At 34.3% G+C, this 21924-nt stretch overlaps 1 long non-coding RNA gene across 1 annotated transcript; it reads left to right on the top strand.

The window, feature by feature from the left end:
* Positions 1–268: 268 nt before the first annotated feature.
* Positions 269–21628, top strand: LOC141558467 (uncharacterized). The gene is made up of 4 exons (XR_012487077.1): positions 269–371; positions 15541–15588; positions 16991–17030; positions 21134–21628. It is a non-coding gene; the product is annotated as an uncharacterized LOC141558467 (long non-coding RNA).
* Positions 21629–21924: the final 296 nt, after the last annotated feature.

The raw sequence follows: 21924 nt of genomic DNA, 5'->3' as shown, positions 1-21924 counted from the left end.
TGGGTGCTTAATAAATGTTTATTGACTGACTGAATTCTTCTTAATCTATGATATAAGAATAATCATAATCTACTGTCCAAGCTGACAGAAAAGTATATTATGGTAGAATATAAACTTGTCAGGGACAGGAGCGGTTTAATTTTTGTCTTTGTAACCCTAATGCGTAGAGAACAAAATGAGTACTTAAATGCTTGTTTAATTGAATTGAATTTAATTTAATATTGGAAAATCTTGAACTTGTCAAATGAAGTAGGTACATATGTGATAGTGTACTCTTTAAAATGACTAATATTTATTTTTTTTAAATTTCACAGGAATTTTCAGAGAGCTGAGACAGTCAGCTATCTTGAAGACTAGAGGAGAAAATGTGTGTAAGTGTATGTCTGAGAGTTTCACCTTTCAGTTGGTATAGAAGGGAACAAGAATCTCACTCCTTTTCTGGTCCCCATGCTTAGAACATGGCCGTCATCAATCTTCTCCACCAACATGTATTACTCCCATAGTCACTACCCTTAGATCCTTCCCTATGGAGGGAGCTCTCTGAGAATATTTGGAAAAAATTGGGTAACAACATTGTGTAACTACCGCAAACCTTGTCCTCTGCCCTACCAGTTAGACATATTTTTAGATTATAATTTGGCTTGGGGGGGGGGGGAAGACCATATCAATACTTTCCCTATTTAGGGAATTTTAGAAAATATAGCAACTGATATGACTTTTACCAGATCCTCTAGCAATATCATGACAAAATTCAGACAAAACATTTCTCCTTTCCGCTCCCTCTCCCTCTTCTTTTTCCTCTCCCTCTTTCACCCATTTATCTGTCTCTCTTATTCTTTTTTCTCTCCCTCTCCTTCTTTCCTTTGTCTCTTCTCTCCTATTACATGCTTCATTGTATCTCTCTTCTTTCTCTTCAAACTTCACAATAATGAAATGCACAAACCAGAAGCAGTTATGATCAATCAAAACTTTATCTCAGCATTCAAGACTAATTAAACAATATAATGTAACTTTGAAAAATAGAGATAAGCTTGGGAATAGGAATTTGCTCTTCTTGGCAAGAGGAAAAATAAATGGAGGGAGAGAGGGGAGTGGTACAATGTCACAATTATCCTGCTAGACAAACTCAGACAGCTACAGTCTCCCAATCCAGCCCCAGGTGACATTCTCATGATTTAATTCCTGATTGTGGCAGCAAATGCAGGAGCTGCGGCTCCTCCTCTTTCCATCACTCACACTTGTTCATCAGAATCCACCCACTTTGGAGAAATCTCACCACTCTTGCTCCAGTAATAATACCCTAGAGGTTTCTATTCTTCCTTGTCCAGGAAGACCTCCTGTCTCCTCCTAGAGCAGTCACTGCTCCCTTAGTTCCCAGATCTTGAGCAGAATAGCTTGAGACTTTCATTTTGTTCAGCAGAAACTGATTTCCAATGAATTTCTACATGTGTAAAAAACTAAACAGCAGGTGTTTGAGGCATGGGTAGTGGATGCTTTTTTCTTTATTCTCCATTTAGAAGTCAATTTTATGCTCTTAACCTAATTTGGAGGAAATTCAGTGAAAATTCTTTGGGTTGGCTAAATTCATGGAGAAATTTTGTAGACATCTGACATTCACTCTTTCTTCCTGTCTCTTAGAATTTTTAGCTTAGTTCTTCCTCTTTGGAGTCTATCTTGATAGGTGTTAATGCTTTCTCTGCTATCGGTTTATTTGGTATTTATATATCTGTAAATATTTAGAAAATAAATTCCTTAGAAGCAAGGACTAGTTTGGTTTTGCCTTTGTGTTCCTAGTGCTTTGAATTTAGCAATGTTTGCTGAATCGAATTGGTGAATTGGACAAATTAAGCTCTGGTCTTCCTTGTAGGAATCCTTTGTCAACATTTTCAGAGTACTTTAGGACATTCGTTCTCAAACTTTTGTTCTAGTATCTTTATACTATTAAAAATTGAAGATCTTCTCAAAGAGTTTTTGTTTGAGTGGGTTATATTTATAGATATTTACCATATTAGAAATAAAAAATTAATTTTGAATTTATTGACTCCCTAAAAGGGTTTCAGAGGCTCCCAGGATTCTCTGGACCATATTTTGAATGCCACAGCTTTAGAAAACAAACTCTCCTACTCCAGAAGTTTTTAAGAACAATGAAAAGTTGAGGCAGAGTACTTGACAGTGAAATTGTCATTTTCTAGAGAAGAATTGTAAGCATAAATCATTATTTTCTATTATCAGCTGTAGAAGACTAGTGAGTTGGGACTAGGAATGTATTGGAGCTAGCTAGTGTCTATGGTTAAAATTTTAGTTTTAGCATTTACACCTCAGAAATCAGAATGTTACAAAGCAGGACTTGATTTCTTATTTTGTTGATTGTCTGGACTTAAGAAAGTGATGGAGAAAACCTTAATAATGTATTTTTAACTCAAAAATCTGCCATGAGGACATTTTTTGAGAACTGGTTGTTAAATATTTACAGCACAACCCTAGCAGAACATAGTTTAAAGAAAACTAAAAGTAAAGGCTAAATCTCAGGATCTGTGAGAGGGTACTTGAATTTGGTGAGGCAAAACTATTTATCTTTACAAAACCTCTATTAAAAAATAACATTATCAAAAGCTTTGGCAATTGTCAATGTTGTAAAATTACCCATGCAAATATCTGGTAAATAAAAACTATTATTATTAAAAAAATAACATTATCAGCTAGAAAATTATGAACAAATATGAACGTTTTCATATGTAGATAAGGCCAGAAAAATAATGGTTGTACATGAAACTAAAAATCAGTGAAATCCAACTTATCCCTTTTAATGTATGTTCAACATAACTTGACAGTGCCAACATTCCTCTGCTTGTCTGAACCTCCTGGTCCCTTTCCATAGACAATATTTTTAAATGTTTCATTTGTTTTCTTTTCTTTTCTCTTCTTTTTTTCGGTATGATTATTCTTTTCATTCTCTTCCTCTCTAATCCTTTCTCACCCAACACATAAAAACCCTTCTTTGTAACAAAGATGTAGTAAAATAAAACATATTTGTATTGTAAAGGTTGTATGTGGAAATACATGTCACATTCTGCAACTAGTCTACCGTCTCTCACTCTAGAGGTAGAAGGAATATTTTACTATCTTCTAGAGTAGTGATTGAGCATTTCATTGATCATTTTTCTTAAGTCTTTCAAAGTTTTTTATTTTACAATATTATGGTCATTGTAAAAATTGTGGTAGTTTCACACATTTCACTTTGTATTAGTTCATTCAAATCTTCCTAGGTTTCTTTGAATATGTCTTTTTTTTTCTTTTGTAATTTTTTATTACTCAATAATATTCCATTAAATTCATAAAGCCACAATGTACACAGCCACTTTCAATTGTTGGCCATCCAATATCTTTATAATTTTTATTACTACAAAAACTGTTGCAGTAAATATTTGTGTACATATATCCTTTCCCTCTTTTTTTTGAATTTTTGTGGTATATGCTTAGTGATAACATCATCAGGTTAAAGAGTATACACAGGTTAGGGACTCTCATGTTATCTAGTTCCAAATTACTTTCCAGAAATTTTTGGACCATTTTATATTTCCACTAACAGTCTATTAATGAGTTTCTTCTCCAATAAGCACAGACAATAATTGAAATTTTCCTCCTTTTGGTTATCTTTGTCAATCTGATGTGGATGTAGGGTGAGGTAAAACTTCTGAGTTGTTTTATTTTGAATTATTTTTATTATTAGTGATTTGAATCACATTTTAAATCTAGTTATTGATAGCTTAAATTTCATCTCTTGAGAATTACATGTTCATATTCCTTGCCCATTTATTTACTGAAAAAAGTCTCTTGTTCATTTGTTTACATTAATTAGCTATTTTGAATATCAGGCTTTTATTTTTAAATTAACAAATCTATTTTCTCTCTTCCCACTTCCCATTCCATAGGGAAAAAGAGAAAAAAAAAACAAAGAGTTTTGTTCTTATTGTAAAATTGTTCTCCTTTTTTTGCTCATTTCATTCTTCATCAATCTATAAAATTTCTCAAAATTGTTCATTTTTATATTGATGTTTTAGTATAAATTGTTCTCCTGGTTCTGCTTACCTCATTCTGTATCATTTTTTAAACAAGTCTTTTGATGTCTCTTTGAAATCATCTATTTCCTCATTTCTTACAGCATGGTAGTATTGCATTCATATTTCATTAAATTTATATGCCACATTTTGTTTAGCCATTCCCTAGATTATAGTTATCCCCTTGATTTCTAGAAGATATTTTTGGCACCACAAAAGGAGTTGCTATAAATATTTTTGCACCTTTATCAGAGAAATGTGGCACAAAAATTTCCCCCCATCAACTATTTCCCTTCTAATTCTAGCTGCATTGCCTATGCATGTGCAGAGACTTTTTACTCTTGTATAATCAAACTTATTCATTCAATTCTCTGTCAACTTCTTCATTCATTTGTTTAAGAACTCTTTCCCTAAACTTAGCTGTATAAGATATCTCCTTCCTTTCTTTAATTTTCTCTGATATAACTTTTTTATATAACCTTTAAATATATTTATATTTATATATATTCATTTGTAGTTTTGTATGGCATATATCATTAAATGTTGATTTAGTCCTCATTTTTCTCAAGTTGCTTTCTGATTTTCCTAGCAGATTCTTGATCTTTTAGTCTTGCAGATGAATTTTTATAGAACTTTATCTAGTTCTACAAAGTAAACTTGTTGTGGTTTGCTAAAGACACTGAATCTGTAAATTAATGTAAGTAATTGTTATTTTTATATTCCTCTCCTATTATTTATATCTCTTTTGCTTATGTAAAGAGTATTTTATTTTTTTCTTCATGTAATTTCTGAGTATACATTGGCAAATAGACTTCCAAATAGTTTATACTTTCTATATTATTTTGAATAGAATTTCTTTACACACACACACACACACACACACACACACACACACATATAATTTACATATCTAGTTTTTGTAGAAGTTCACTGTAATATCTAGAAAAGCTGATTTGTCTTATATCCTACTACTTTATTGAAAGAACCATCATATGAAAAAATTTTTTTCTTCACTAGTACTGTAATTCTTCAATTTCTTTTTCTTATCATATTGTTACAACAATTGTTATATTCTAAAACTATATCAAATAGTTCTGGTGACAATGAGAATCCTGGTTTTATCTTTAATATTATTAGAAAGACTTTCAGTATTTCTCTCTGGCAGATAATTCTTGTACTTAGTTTTTGATCAATGCCATTTGCCATAGTAAAGTATTGATATTATTTCATTATCTTTGGTTTACTTAAATAAACATGTAGTTACCAAGCTTGTATGTTTTTTAGTTTTTATTGTTCTGTATCTGAAATCATAACTAGTATCCTGATTTTTTAAAATTGCCTACTAAATTCTGCTGTAGATTTTTATTTTAGCTGTATGAATATTTGTTTCTTTTAAACATGTTGGATTCTAATTTCTAATCCATTTTGCTCTCTTCCTAAGTTTTATATGTGAATTTATTTTATTAATCACTGAAACAATTGAAAATTTCACATTTTCCTCTCTTATATACTCTTCTAGAAAACTCTAGAAAAAATGAAGAAAGACTAATGGAAGTATTGGATTGGTTAGTATGAAAGTTTCCAACTGACAAGTATTGGTTTTGCATAATATCTATCAAATATATGAACAAAAATCCAATGTCTCCACCTGGGACTTAGGAAACTTATCCTTGTTTCTTTTTTCCTAAATGAAGCCATTTAACAAAATAGAATCATAATAAAAGTCACAGCAAAATATTTATCCCATGTTGAATGGATGCCCATCAATTGGAGAATGGTTGGGTAAATTATGGTATATGAAGGTTATAGAATATTATTGCTCTGTAAGAAATGACCAGCAAGAGGAATACAGAGAGACCTGGAGAGACTTACATCAACTGATGCTGAGTGAAATGAACAGAACCAGAAGATCGCTATACACTTCAACAACAATACTGTATGAAGATGTATTCTGATGGAAGTGGATATCTTCAACATAAAGAAGATCCAACTCACTTCCAGTTGATCAATGATGGACAGAAACAACTACACCCAGAGAAGGAACACTGGGAAGTGAATGTAAATTGTTAGCACTACTGTCTATCTACCCAGGTTACTTATACCTTCGGAATCTAATGCTTAATGTGCAACAAGAAAGTGGTATTTACACACATATATTGTATCTAGGTTTTATTGTAACACATGTAAAATGTATGGGATTGCCTGTCATCTGGGGGAGGGAATGGAGGGAGAGGGGGATAATTTGGAAAAATGAATACAAGGGATATTATAAAAAAAAATTACTCATACATATATACTGTGAAAAAAATTCTAAATAAAATTAAAAAAATATATTTATCCCATAACTTTGGTCCATACTATCCTCATGGATAGACAAAATATCAGTTAGAAAAATTGACACATATTGGGAACACTTTTGGAGTGACACCCACTATGGTCTCCAAAGTTTCAGAGCTACTGAGATGTTCTAGTGAGGTCATTGTGCTGCACCCCCTGTTCTTGATCTCCTCTGGTCTCATGTGGTTCCTGCTTAGCATTGTTCCTTGGTCCATCTTAGTTTATAGAGGCTAATCTTCTAGCAAACTTCCAAAGACTTTTTCTGTTTGCTGAAAATAAAATAAATGGAAGGAGAAAGACTTTGGACTAAACTAAGCCTGGGAGACATTCCTCCTTTTATTATGTATATAATTCCTTTTTTTTTTTTTTTTTTTTTTTTTTAACCTAGCCTTAATCAATGATTGGGCATTTCCTCAAAGTGAGATCTGTTAAAGACTTTAGCTTAAAAAGAGACAAGTCTTCCACTGTATCCAGGGCCATCTCCAGTCATCCTGATCTATATCTTTCCACTGGAACTAGATGGTTCTGAAGTAGAAACTGAGGCAGGTGACCTTGCCCACACATTTCTCTCTTAAATCCAATTCACTTTCATGTCAGGACATCACATCATAGTCCTCTTTGAAAATGAAGGGAAAACAACAACAACAACAAAAACATTTGGAAATGGAGTTGCCCTACTAAGGACCCAAGTGGAACTTAGTCAGTTGGGCAACACAAATCTTTCTTTCCTAGGATATCATGTTCTTACCAGATAGATTTCTTTCTTAAGGAATAAGCCTTAAACCCAAATCACTCTGATCCTTATTGATTGTCCAAAGGTAGGCCCCAGGCCAACCTAATTGGTCATTTTGCATCTTAATTGACTCTAAGTGAATGTGAGTAGCAATTATTGCTGTTTTGGCCAGAAATCCCAAGTGTCTTCCTCTTCTACATAGGATATTTGTTTTTTGTTTGTTTGTTTGTTTGTTTTTGTTGTTGTTGTTTAACTAGGTAAAAGAAGCCATTTTCTGCCTCACTTCTTATCTAGCCTCAATCACTGAATGGGTGTTGCTTCAGTCAAATAGATCTGTTAAAGACCCAGCTTAAAAAGGCCAAGGTCTTCTATTTCATCCAGATCATTCTGATCTATATCTTGCTACTGAACCCAGATAACTCTGAAGGAGAAAAATGAGATTGGTGACTTTGTGAATATTTGTTTCTTTTAAACAACATATTGGGTTCTGATTTCTAATCCATTTTGCTGGCTTCCAAAGTTTTGTATGTCAGTTCATCCTATTATTAGTCAGTGAAATAATTGACTCTCATATTCATTCCTCATGATTCTCATATTCATTATCTTGCCACTCCCCCTTACAACATTCTTGGGACAATTATATTTCAATTGTAGTCTAGGGTTTTGCATTCCCTAAAAGGGCAGAGCAACAATTGGTACATGATAGACAAACATGAATTAGATGTGGAATAGATAGATCTATTATTCTCATGCAGAAAGGGAAATAATAAACACAAAGGAATCATAACCTGTGGTATAGAATGATTAGAACAGAATCCAGTTTTACTGCTAGCATAATCAGTTGAATGATTGATTTTCAGGCCTTAACGGGACATGAAATTATCTAGAGAAGGCTGCTATTTAACCATTTCACCTTTCACTTTTGACTGATCACAGACTGATCTCAGGATTCTATTTAATGATCTCTTTCTCTGTGATGTCAGTTCTTCCTGTCACATAAATCCTCTTCCATAGCTACGTAGACATTTTTTCCTGGCAGTGGCTGAACTTCCTGATGCAGGTATTTCTTCCTAATATCTGCCACTAATGCTCTTTGGGATGCTATCACAACTGCCTTGCTTAGGGAAGATGCTGCCATTTTGACCATCAGCTTCTAAGCTTTCAAAAGTTTCAAAAGAACCAATACCAAAGGAAAGAAAAAGAAGGAAAGGGATGAAGTAGACCAAGGTACTGACTTGCCTACATAGGGAATATTCCATGGCTTGCATCTGGGTGAGGATAAGAGCATTGACCCTTCCTACCCCAAACTCTTGACATCTTGGAGAATCTCCTTACTCTTTGAAGTTGGAGGGTGAGAGTGAGGTGATTAATCTTTATTTCTTGAAAATCTTCTTACCCTGTTGTGATTAAACATTTACTTTGTTTCTTCAGCTGACAAAGAGGATAAAGATGTTATCCAAACTGCCTTGCCAATTTACATATATTATTGTTGTGACTATTTGAATGCTACGTTAAAAAAAGGAACAATTGGAAGGGCAAAGAGAGATTTAAACGAGTAATTTTTCTGCAGAGTAGCATCTTTATCTGAAGACAGAGCTAGAAAATAGTTATTGATTCATTTTTATATTACCCACTTTTTCCAGTGTTTCTCTAAGGAAAGGAGTCAGCATCAGTGCCTGGAATGGCACTGAGGTATTCTTTTCTTCATCATTTTATGGGACTGATATGAAAGAAAAACCATTCCACAGAAGGGTGGAGTCTGAGGGAGAGTCTGAGGGAAAGTCACAACTAGAAGGAATAGTCCAGCCCACACAAAAATAAGGAAAGAATGATCCCTGCTTTCTTGCTCACTAGCTTAGCATGTCATACCACCATAATCACATATAAAATTATGGGATTTGATTAAAATAGGAAGAAAGGTGCAATTGGGTCCCTGGAATAAACCCCCTATCATCTCACTTTAGGGATAGCTCTGAGTTCTAGCATGAATAAACAGGATTGTCCATTATATAGTGGAATGAGACCAAGTTTGGGATTCGGATTTGCAACTTCAGCCAAGATACAAATTTATCTGAAAAATGAAGGTAATAGAACATGTAGATTAATATTTTTATTCCATCATCACTCATCCTTACCCTGAATTATCCTGACTCATATTTCTTATGAAATGTTAAAACATGTAAAAATGAGTTTTTATTGTTGATAATAACAATAATAGTAACAAATATAATCTAATGTGTCTGGAAGATTTCAATTTAGTGTTTCAGTGGAATGAATTGTTCTGAAAAATAGTCAGTGATGCTGAAAACAGCATACCTTCAATTTCTCCAGAACTGCTTTCTGGAAGCACCTGAACTGTGAATTATTTTCCCAAGAATTCTTTTATCTGCCTTCATTTAAGTTTCTTTCATGGGATGAGTTATTAGCACAAGCACAAATCTGTTAAAACAGACTTTTGTTTGAATTAATTCATCTCCAAACTGAAGAAATGATCTTAACATCCCTCCCAGAGTAATGAGAATAATAGTTTAAAATAAATTTTATAGTAATTGTTTAATTTTCATCTGCTAATTAATAATACACATTCCTTGCTTCAGCAAGGTCTTTTTTGCTGTCTTCAAAATTACCACAAAAAACAGGTCTACATTGTGGCAGGGTTTTGTTGTTTATCTTGACTGTGCATTGGGGGCCAGGACTCCTTTTGCCACTCTTGGGAAATTTATGTCCTCTCCTGACATCTGCTCCCAACTTCCTTTTATAAACAAATAAGCAAATCAACTTTTGAGAAAGAAATGCTAATAACTCTTCTTTCAGTAAGTTTTCATTTCCATCTCTTAGCAACCCACTACCTACTTCACTGACCCTTCTTCTCCTTTCCATTTGAAAATATCCTATTTATCTTGACCTGTGCAGTTTCTCTTCATTTTAGCTCTTGTTTTTACTTATTAGGCTTGTGCTCTCCTAAAGTTTCTCTATAATCTTTGCTTTCTAGCTGGTGCTTTTTGCCTCCCTCATCATTCAACCCTTGCCCTGAAATTATCCTATTTCATATTTCTTTTGCATCTGCATTTTTTCTTTGCTCACAAATCCTTGCAGTTGCTCTAAATCTATGATAGTATGGGCCGCCTTAAAAGGAAAACCAAATAGTCCTTGTTCCCAAAGAGTTTACAGTTTTGTAGAGGAGATACAACAGGAACAAGATAAAGAAATGCAAGATTCATTAAAAAATACGAAAATCATTTCATGAGAGAAGAGCTTCTAACAACTCAAATAAATACTCTTTGACTAACCCAAAAAATACACTCTAATTGAGAGTGTCTCTTTAGTACCTGACTGAATATGATCAATGTATAGGAGAAAATAGAAAACATCAACAGGTTTGGAGGATATTGCCTAAAATCAAATGAATATAAATTGAATGAGATCGGTCATCTGTAAAAGTAACCTGGCCCAAGTGATAATTTGTGAATAACTCGTTGCTGAGGAGACTATACTGTTCCTCTGATTTAATCAAGGGAGTAAAAGATCTCCCAAATCCCAAGATAGAGGCAACTTCAGTAAAAACTATTGTAAGTTGAACTTTAATCTTAGGGGAAACATATTTTTTTTTAGATGCAGACAGAAAGGTGGTTTCTCTGAAGTACAAAAAAAGGAGGGATGATGACTAGGAAAAATAATTTCTCTGTGTTTATAGTACACACTTTATGAGATGGAAGAGCTATATCTGGTAGATATGAGAATTCTGCCTTCAGAAAAGTGTGTACAAAGGTGTCATAGGAATCATTCTCCAGACTCTATTCCAGCCTAGTGGAAATATCCCATAAGACTATTTAACTCCCCTTGCTCTAATTACATGTGCACTAAACAACCTTATGATTCTTACTATTAGTATTTATTTGTAATATATAGCCATTGTTGTATGGATATGGTATATTCATTATATATCCAATGACCTAGATCAATAATCTCTAAAGATGGAGTTGTTTCTCCAAGAGATCTTTGGATGACCCATGAAGTATGTGACAAACTAGTAGAAGAGTGAGACACGTGCTTTTATGAGCTCATTAATGTTTAACAAATGGCTTTCCAAAATTAATAATAATAATACAACATACATACATATAATACACTTTTAAGTTCAATATGCATTATTAATATTTTCTTCAATACTTTCTTGAGCCTAGAAATCAATAAAATAACAAATTAAGCCATGATTTATAATATTCCTTGATTTCTAAGATGTAAATATTCACACTCAAAATTGAACAGTCAGATCTCTAGCAGTCCAACCTGACTCTAACACACTGCCAAGCTCATGTCTTGCACTAAGGGATAGCTAATTATAGAACTTATCTCAAATACAACTCTACTATTACCTTCACCTATTATCACCCAACTCTTACTATGACCACCATTTTAACTTCTTCCTTTTTGTTCCAGGAAGAAGGATTATATATCCTTATTGTATCACTACAAAAAATTTCTTCCTTCCTCAGTTCATCCCCACCCCGACTCTCAGATCATCTCAGCAGATATTCATTGGCTGCTTCAGAGATCCAGGGGCAATATACGCTGCTGTAAATTCCTCTCACTTGGACTATTGGAATAATTTTTAAATTGATTTCCCTTCATCTGATCTTTCCTTTATCCATCCTCTACACAGCTGCCAAAGTTCTATTCCTAGAGCACATTTCTGAGCTGTCCTTTTCCTTCTCAACATAGGTTAATGGATCCCTATTGCCTGTAGGATAAAATATTTGGCAGGTGAAATCCTTTACAATCTGGGCTCACACCATCTTTCCAACTGTATTATTTGTTATTCTTTTTCCTGCATATTATGATCCAGCCAAAGTGATCTTCTTTACTTATTTATAAATTTTATTTCATCTTTTACTTCCAAGTCTTTGCATTGGCCATATTTCCATATCTCTAAGGTAAATACTCTTCAACTCCAAACCTTACAATCCCTTGTTTCCTTCAAGAATCACCTCAAGCACCAATTTCTACTTGAAAACTTTCCCCATCCTCCAGATCCTTAAACCATCCCCTGCAAATTATCTTCCATTTATTTTAAGTTTATTCTCCATGAACTTTTCTCCCCAGCTCCTCAAAGACTTCATTTTTGTCTTTATGTCCTCATACCTAGAAGTCCCAAGCATATGATAAATAATAAATATGTGATCGTATTATTGCTCTTAGGAAGTAATGTATAAATCAAAGTGTTTGAAAAATTTGGCTACTTGGTCTTAGTATCTATAAACATCTGAATTCCCAAGGTATGGAGAGGAGAATACTCTTGGAGCCCACCAGATTCTGAGCTCTGGGGATGCTTTGTGAGGATTGAGCAAGAGAGAAAAATTACTGCAGAGTACTAGAGGACTACCTTTATCACAAGAGTTCCCCACATGAATGCTTTATCATCATTGCCTTCTAGATTTGTCCCTATTCTTCTCCCAGAAACTGTGTATTTTTCTCAAAGTATGTACCCCAAGAAATGATTAGAGCTCCCATTCTTATAATATCATCTTAGTAATATTTTTGCATTGAACTAATTGGCTCTCCTGGACGGTTGCTCATGGGAAACATGCTGGTGAGTGCTTGTGAACTACAATTTTAGGAGTAACCAACCACGTGGTACTTTTAGAATCTGGAGGTAATTGCCCCTTTGGGGATCCAACTTGTCATGTGAGCATAAGTTAGGAGAGGATCCCTAATGGAGTACAAAATATATTTGTGTTAGTTCCTTATATATCTTCAAACCCCACTATGCTCCTGACTCTCTGGACTTTTACATTTTTCCCAAGCAGACATTTTCTCATGCAACATTGCCCTACATCCCTCTTATGTGTTGTCTTCATTTCATTAGAATGTAAGCTATTGGATGATAGAAACACTTTTTCTTTTCCTTTCATTTGTATTCCTAGCCTGGAACATAGTAAGCTCTTAATAAATGCTTTATCTAATGTTGTTTACAGAAAAGTTTTTTAGAGTGAGTAGGAAAGTAAAATACTTTTTTAAAGAAACATGTTACAAAAATGAACATTTTGAAATTGTTTTTATCAGGATATGATTTTTGTTGCTGAAAGTAACATATCCATGCACTCTAGAAACTTAGAAACAAAATATAATAATTTGCTTAAAAATCTTCCAATGCATAGTGTTAGTGGATTTTTAACCCATTTATTAAAAATGAAACACTTTTATATTAATTTTCAAGGATAATTAATTGACATCAGAGAATATGGAAATTTACTAGCCAAATTTCAATTAATTCTTTACATAATTGATGAATTAAACAGAAAATGACTTATAACGTAAGAATAGCCAGTGATACATGTCTTCCATTTAGAGATATTTTATGAGTTATCTTTTTCTCTTACTATACCCATCAAAATCAAGTATTGAACTAATACATATGATTTGGGGGCCTTGCTCAATTTCTTTAATTAATGGGATGAATGATCAAAAGTTTGAGGTGCTTTGACTTATTTAGTCCATAAAGACTACTTCTACACAATAAGTTAAAAATCTAATTTAAAAGTATCCACTTTTGCTTCTTGTCTATGCACTTGGATATACATAATGAAGCATCTATAAAAATACCCAAAACTTATTAAGTAAGTGTTTTCTTTATCCCCTGAGAGCAGTATTATAATTGTGTATTTGGATATGGTAAAATTAACATGGACCAGTGTGTTACTGTTAGAAAAGATATATTAAAGACAGGGTACAAGGTATGAACTTGAAATCAGACTTGAATCATCTTCCTGGGTTCAAATCTGGCCTGCTAGCTGTGTGACCCTGAACAAATCAATTAACTCTTTTACTTCAATTCCTCATCAATAAAATGAGCTGGAGAAACAAGTGACTGCAATATTTTTGCCAAGAAAACCTCAAATGGGGTCACAAAGAGTCAGATATGACTGAAATGACTGAACAACAACAAAAAAAATCAATATTAACGACAATTTATCTGAATGAATTTGTTTATTCAGTGCTCTGCCATTGAAATTACCAAAAAAAATATTTTAGAGAACTAGAAAAATATAGCAGAATTAATCTAGAAGAACAAAATATCAGAAATATCAAGGGAATTAATGAAAAAATATAAAGGAAGGTAGCCTAAGAATACCAGATTTTAAGTTATATTACAAAGTGGTCTGGTACCAACTAAGAAATAGAGTGGATCAGTAAAATTGATTAGGTATACAATACCCAGATGTAAATGACCATATTAATCTAGTAACCCAAAGATGGCAAGATTTTGGGACAAGAAAATCACTTTTTTGACAAAAATTTCTGAAATGACCAGAAAGCAGTGTGGCAGAGAACAATATTTCACATTGTATACCAATATATATTTATATGCCAATATTATAATGGGAAAAATCACTATGTGGAAGCGATAGCTATGTTCTGTTGTGCAAGATAACACTCTTTTTTTTATAGAAGGGGGGACACTTGTTGATGGTCGTAAAGGATCTGGTAGAAAGGGAGACATTGAGACTAAACAATATTTTGTCTGTGACACAAAGGCAATCTGTTGAAGGAGATAGGATGGAATGGGATCACTTGAAAAAGTATTGGGATTAATTTTGGTAAGGGATAAGGTTTATGAGTCAGAGGTGAAGAAAGAGTAACAGAAAGTACCTGAATGATATGAGATGATGCAGTGGAGAGAAGTGGGTACTCTTGGTGAATGAACTAATCTTTTTTTCTCCAAAATATGGGACAAAGCTTTTATCTGAAAGAGTGAGGACAGGGAGCCATGGAACATTTGAGCAGGGATAGAGAGATTAGGAAAAGTTTCTGTGAAGAAAAGAATAGTCAGTTGATAAAGAAGCCAGTAGAGAAGGATTTCTTAGTAGCAGTGAGGGTCCATTTGAGGTTGTGTAACATAAATTTGTTGTAGACATAGACTGAAAAGTTGTGTAATTTTTTCTCTCTTTGCTCAGCAGTACATATATAGGAAGGAAGATGGTGGTATAGTAGAAGTAAACCAAGGCTGAGTTTGGTAGGACACAATCAGTGAAATGATAAGGGAATCAGAGACTCAAAAGAAGAGAATAGTCAATAAATCAGCTGAACCAATCCACCAAAGAGTCAACAGAGAGAAAAAATAGATTGATTAGGGCAAAAGTAATGGAGAGATCTTAGGGGTTGAGGGACTAGAAATCAATCAGGCTTTGTTAGTGGAAAATAAGAAATAAATATAAAGCAATATGAGGAGGAAGAAAATACTAACTCCCTTAAAGTAAACTTTGAAAGAAATTGATAAATCTAAAAGGGGAAGATAGCTTACAAGCAGCTGGGTTTTCAAGAACAGCCTGAAGATATTCCCTCAGTGCAACATTCCTCTAGGTCAAATTACCTTTTCCCACTGATGTATCTCTTATCTCTTTACCTTTCTAGGAGGCTGTTCATCATGCATGAAGTAAACTCCCTCCTCACCTAGATCAGGTAAATTATCTAACTCACTTCAGTTGAAACACTTAAGAACTCTGATCAATGCAATGACCAATCATGATTCCATAATACCAGGAATGAAGCATTCTACTCATTTCTGGTGGAGAGGTGATGAGAATGAAACATGTTCTTGGCACATAGCAAAATTTTATTTACTGATAATACTTAATTCTCTTAGATAAGTGCCTGGGACTCCAAGATAATTGTTTTGCTCATGGGTTTATAAAACACTCATAAAGAACTTTATTTGTAACTTTCTGATATGCTTTTTACACAATATCATGTAATCAGAATCTCATACCACTTACCTCTACTAGTCTTTATGACCCTTGAGAGTGAGGAAAGACCATGTCTTGTCTAAAATTTTCTAGCTATCACACAGTGCCTAGCCCAGTTCTCTTTACATTGGAAGTACTTAGTGAATGTTTGTTGGTGGTGCTTAAATGTCTCCTTATGATGATAGCCTACAAGTTTTTGTTTGTTTGTTTGTTTGTTTGTTTTTTTAAGTTTCTGTAAGACTGACTCCAAATCAGAATTTCATGCACCAAATGTTTTGTCATTGAACGTGACCCATCCTTTTATCAACTGAAATAACTAATTAGTCTGCCCTAAAGAGATGTTTTTGGTTTGTTTGGGGTTTTTTTTCCCACTTTGGTTTTAAACTATGGTAATATGTTTCTAAAACTGGTTCAATGGATTCATCTCCAAAGTAGAAATAATGATCAAATATGAAGGAGGGGGAATTCACTTCAGGAAAGTCACATCAAAGAAAACTCAATATTATTGTTATTGTTGTTATTATTTCTCCTTGTCCATGATATTGAAGTGAATTGGATTTGACTGAGGAAGGCTGTGCAAAATCACCAGTTTCACTCTCTCCTCCAGAGCTGTTTGAGTCAAGTGGCAAGCTATAGATCAGGAGAACTGGAGGTGGCCTTGGAGTCAATAAGAGATAGTGGTCTTTTTAAGCTAAAGTCCAGTCTCAGTTTGACTAAGGAAATCACCCATAGTGATGAGGCAGAGAATGATCTCTTTTACCTAATCAAAAACAATATCAATCTGAGAGGGAAATATCCTCAGAATTTCTAATCAAAATAGAAACAATTGCTATTTACATTTATTCTGAGTCAATCAGGATCCAAACAATGACCAAGTGGGATTTGGTTTTATTTTAAACTATGATAAATATATATAATCTCCAAAGCTGCCTCAGTTATTTCATCTTCAAAATGATGAAGGCGAGGGAAACCAACTCAAGAAAGCCACATCCAAGGGAGTTCAAGAAGTTAGCACATGGAGGCGCTTTCCTGGACTTCTTCTGGGCTTTGAGGTTTGGAACAAACCTCATTAACTCCATGTCTGTTAAAGTTGTTCTTCTTCCCTCAACTGTCTCTAGGTTTCTTTTTAAGGCAAACTTGGAAGAAAATTACATAAAGGTAACCTTTAATTTACCTATATTATTCTATTCTCATAAATTATTCTTCCTTTCCTGCATTTTTACATTTATTTCATGAAAGCCAAAATTATTCAATTTAAGATAAAGTTAAGTAACTTTGCTAAAGGAAAATGGACTATTATTACTCCTATATGATGCTGAGAGTTTTAATGATATAAGTATTTAAACAATGCCGAAGACTTCTAAAATTGGTTGTTTCATTACCAAAAACCAAAAACCAAGCAAATACTTGTAGCTTTGTTTGTCAAAGGGATGACAAGACTTCATAAAGATGGTACCATGACTATCTGCTTCTATGGATGAAGTAGGATTCAACCATTGAAAATAGTAGCAGAGTATAACCTTTATTGAAGCTAGCTGAAAAGAGAATATATCTGGTTCATTGAATTCTGTGTATTTTTGTGCTTTTGTGTGTCTGAAGAATTGGACATGACTGAAAATGGCTGAACAACAAATGTACTAGGCACTGTGCTAAGCACTTTACAAATATTGTCTTACTTGTTGCCCAAAACAACTCTAAGAGGTATGTGCTATTTTTATCTCCATTTTACATACTCTGGTTCTTTATCCACTGTGCTGCCTAGGTAGTCAATTCTTAGTAAGCACTTAATAAATACTTTTTAAAAAATGGTCAAACATACAAGAAATACTTTGAAGAAGAACTTTAAAGGATTGAGTTAGTCCTAGATAGAATTTGTAAATAGGAGTGAAGCTCTTTTGCCTTCTATTCTTAGATGAGTGCTTGTCAAGGGGGCCAGATGGACAACCAATGTATGACACTATTGGCAGAGGAACCAGTATGTTTTTTTTTTCTTTTCTTGATTTGTTGTATTGCCAGTGAGAAAGATGGTGAAACTTCCAGACCATAGAATAACGATATCATCATATGTTATTCTGCTTAAGGAGAACCAGGCTCCTCCAGTGACCAACCCCAGCGAGACAGCCATTCTTTGCCAGTAGAAATAACTCTGTTAAGAGCCATCCTTCTTTAGTAGGTGCACCTTTATGGAGCTAGCCAGAAGGAAAAGTAATTGAATTTAATAAAAGCAGTTCTCAATATAAAGCCACAGGGAAATATGTTTAACTTCAAAGTCCAGGCTCTTGGTTCCTAAATGTAATTAATAGTTTAGCTGTTTCTTCTATCAAATCTCCATTTGATGGTGAATTAAATGGATTCCCTAGCATTTACTCACATTTTATAGTCTCTATAAATTCTCAATTGATAGGTATGGATAGATTGATAAGTGCCTCAAAAAAATGACATTCATTTAAGCCCTTAAAGTTAGTCCAGCTGCTGCTTCTTACCCAGCCTGTTTAAAAGTCCCATAAGAAAGACTTTTAAAAGGGTTGTCAAAGGTGAGACGTGTAGGAAACTCATGTGGAGACTCTGCCTGTCTTTCCATCTCCCTCTCCCTGGATGCCAGCAAAAGAACTACAGAGAAAAACAAATATTCCTTTGCTCAGCAACCAAGGCAAGAGAGAGAATAGTTTTATTTTCCCATGTCATTGTTTGAATATATCAAATATCTGAGGAACAGATGTTTTCTCATCATTGGCTGAATCCCGAGGCTAATTGTTGTAGGTAGAAAGGGTGTTCAAGAGACTAGGTTCTAATCTCACTTCTTCCATGACCTGCCTATATCACCGGCTCATAGGATGGAGTGTTGGAAGAAACCACAGAGAGAAGCTAATCCATCTCTCTTGAGATAGTTTGGAAAACTGGAATCTGGTCCAATCAACCAATCAGCTGGGTCATCCCAGCTAACCCAGACTTTGTAAGCATCAAAGTCGAGATTTGAACCAACATCCCTCTGCCTATAAACCTAGCACTCTTTGTGTCACATCCTCTCTACCTCCACAAAATGGGCAAATCCTTTAAACTTAATTTGGTTAACCATGGTTATACTAAACCTCAGTTTCCACATCTATATTATGAAGAGAATAATACTTTGTGGTACAGTGGATAGGGATTTGTAAAGTTCCGGGCTAGCTCCTCTGAAGGGCTCAGAATAAGTCCTAGTTGGGATAAGCAAAAGTCTTTGCTCCGTGTTGGACGCCAAAATGTAAAGGTCCTGTTGTCTCTAAATTATAATCCTTCTCTGGAGGAGGTTTCTTTTCTGTATAATCTTTTTTCTCTGAGCAGGTTTCTTGGGAGGCTTCTGGAGCCTCTAGCCAGAGCAAAGGTAGAATCTTGAATCCTCTTCTTCCTGAATCCTGGCTCTGAAGCTCCTCGAGCGTCCCTGAAGTTCCTCGAACTTCCCTGAAGTTCTCCCGGGAAGTCTTGTTTTTCTCCCAGTCTAGACCCAGTCTAGACTCTCCTTCCAGACTGCCATCTAAACTCAATCTCCCAGTATAGACTCCTCTATACTGTCCTCTAAGAGAACAGTTGTGAGAATTCCCACAGCCAATGAACTTGTTCCTTTTAAAGGTTGTGTAAACTCCTTTTCAGAACTCCTTTTAAAGGTGTAAACTCCTTTAAATGTGTAAACTCCTTTTCAGGAGTCTAAAGGTGTAAAACTCCTAAAGGTGTGAACTCTGAGCTAGAGAATTGTTTAGACAATCTGAGTTATCACCTTGTAATCCTAACAGGGATTCATTCAGGAGGATCTGAGTTCAAATCTAGTCTCAGACATCTACTAGCTGATTGACCCTGAGCAAGGCACTTAACTTCTGTTTGTCTTAGTTTTCTTATCTTTAAAATGGGGATGTTAACAGCATGTGTCTTACAGGGCTGTTATGAGGATTAAATAAGACCTTGTAAAGCACTTAGCACAATGTCTGGCACAAAGTAAGTGTGATATAAGTGTTAATTATTATTATTATTATTATTATTATTTCACAGGGCAGTTATGAAGAAAGTGCTATGTGCGAGCTTTTTTTTTTTTTTTTTTTTTTTTTTTTTTCTTTTTAATCAACTCATCTGTCAGCAATGTGTTGGAGTAGTTGTTAGCTCGCTGATGAAAACATAGATGGTTTGAAGTAACTACTGTTACTGCTTCTAACCAAGCAGGTTAAGAAATTTAGGATATAGATTATAGAACCCAACATGTAGGGCAATATGCTTGCCACAAATGTTTCCTTCTTTGAGTGATGCATTCTGAGTATATTTGGTGAGCAATCTATTTTGTGTCCTTATTTTTGTTGTAACCTGATTCATTCATACCTCTAGACATTCTACAGGAATGGTCATAATCAATACAAGTACACAGAAGGACGAGTCTTTTCTTCAGATTCCTTTGCATTCTAGCTGAAGAGGGAAAATGAATATGAATGTGTGCATATGTGTGAGAGACAGAGACATAGGGGGAGGGAAGGGGTGGTATAAAGGGAGAAAAGGAGGGACAGAAGGAGAGAGAGAAGAGGGAAAAGAAAGAGAGATGAAAGATGAGAGATGAGAGACAGAGACAGAGGGAGAGAGAGAGAGAGAGAGAGAGAGAGAGAGAGAGAGACAGAGACAGAGACAGAGACAGAGACAGAGAGACAGAGAAACAGAGAGAGATGGAAGGGGGTGAGGAGAGAAACAGAGACACACCCACACAGAGACACAGACACAGAGAAAATCTGGAGTCTGAGTTCAAACTCTCCCTTGGACACTCTTTACTGTGTAACCCAGGGTTAAGTCATGAATTCTCTCTTAGTCTTAGTTTCCTTATATGAAAAATGGAGAGAATAATAACATTTGTCTCACAAAATTATAATGAGGATTAAATAAAAGAATACATGTAAAGCACTTTGCAAACTCCAAGGCACTATATAAATATTATTATTACTCTGAACTTCAAATAAATGCCACCTGTCTTATTCTGACAAAACCAGATTTCAATGAAAATTAGAAAAATTTATGGTTATTTACAAAATAGGCCCATTTTGAACCACTTATATCTGGAAAAATCTCCTTAGGAAAATTATAAATAAGTATTTGAAGACTACAAAAGTATGTCAGGCGAGTTCCTCAATTATTTAATAAAAATACATGAGCAAATGGACTTGGCTTTCAGATTTTTAAAAAGTTAAAAGGATTGAACGTACTAAATCACTTGGTTTTTATCTGTCCTAACATGTCACTCATTCTCTTCTTTCTAGGTTTCTGTGATGCTACTTTATCTCTTCTTCATTCTTCAGTTTTTAACTTTTTAAACGTTTGGATTGGACAGAGCTATTTAAGTGGAGAAGTGTGCCCCTAGGCAAATCACTTTACCTTATTTGCCTCAGTTTCTTCATCTGTAAAATGAGCTGGAGAAGAAAATGACAAACTACTCTAGTATCTTTGCCAAGAAAATCCTAAATGAGGTCACAAAGAATTGGACAGAATTGAAAAATAAAAAACTAACTTTTAATTATTTACTTGTTTTCTTACTTATTTTAATAGTATTTTCCCCCAATTATATGTCAAAACAATGTTTAGCATTCATTTTTACAAGATTCTGAAATCCATATTTTTTTCCTTCTCTCCTTTCTCTCCCCTCTTCCTAAATGGTAGGCAATTTGATACAGATTATGCATGTGCTATAATATAAAGCATATTTCCATGTCAGTCATAGTTGTGAAAGAAGAAACGGATAAAAAGAAAAAAAAACATTAAAAGGAATAAAGTAAGTGAAAAAAGTATACTTCAGTCTTCATTCAGAATCCATCAGTTCTTTATCTGGATGTAGATAGCATTTTCCTTCATGAATCCTTTGTATTTATCTCGAATCATTATGTAGCTGACAAGAACTGAGTTATTCATGCTTTGTTGTGGCACAATGTTGCTGATACTATATACAGTGTTTTCCTAGTTCTGCTCCTCTCACTTTGCATCAGTTTATATGTCTTTCCAGGTTTTTTTGAAATCTATTTGTTCATCATTCCTATATTGTAAGTATTCCATTACA

Source organism: Sminthopsis crassicaudata, chromosome 2 (genome assembly GCF_048593235.1).
Source record: "Sminthopsis crassicaudata isolate SCR6 chromosome 2, ASM4859323v1, whole genome shotgun sequence".
NCBI classification, from domain to species: domain Eukaryota; kingdom Metazoa; phylum Chordata; class Mammalia; order Dasyuromorphia; family Dasyuridae; genus Sminthopsis; species Sminthopsis crassicaudata.
This window is presented reverse-complemented; position numbering and strand designations above follow the sequence as displayed.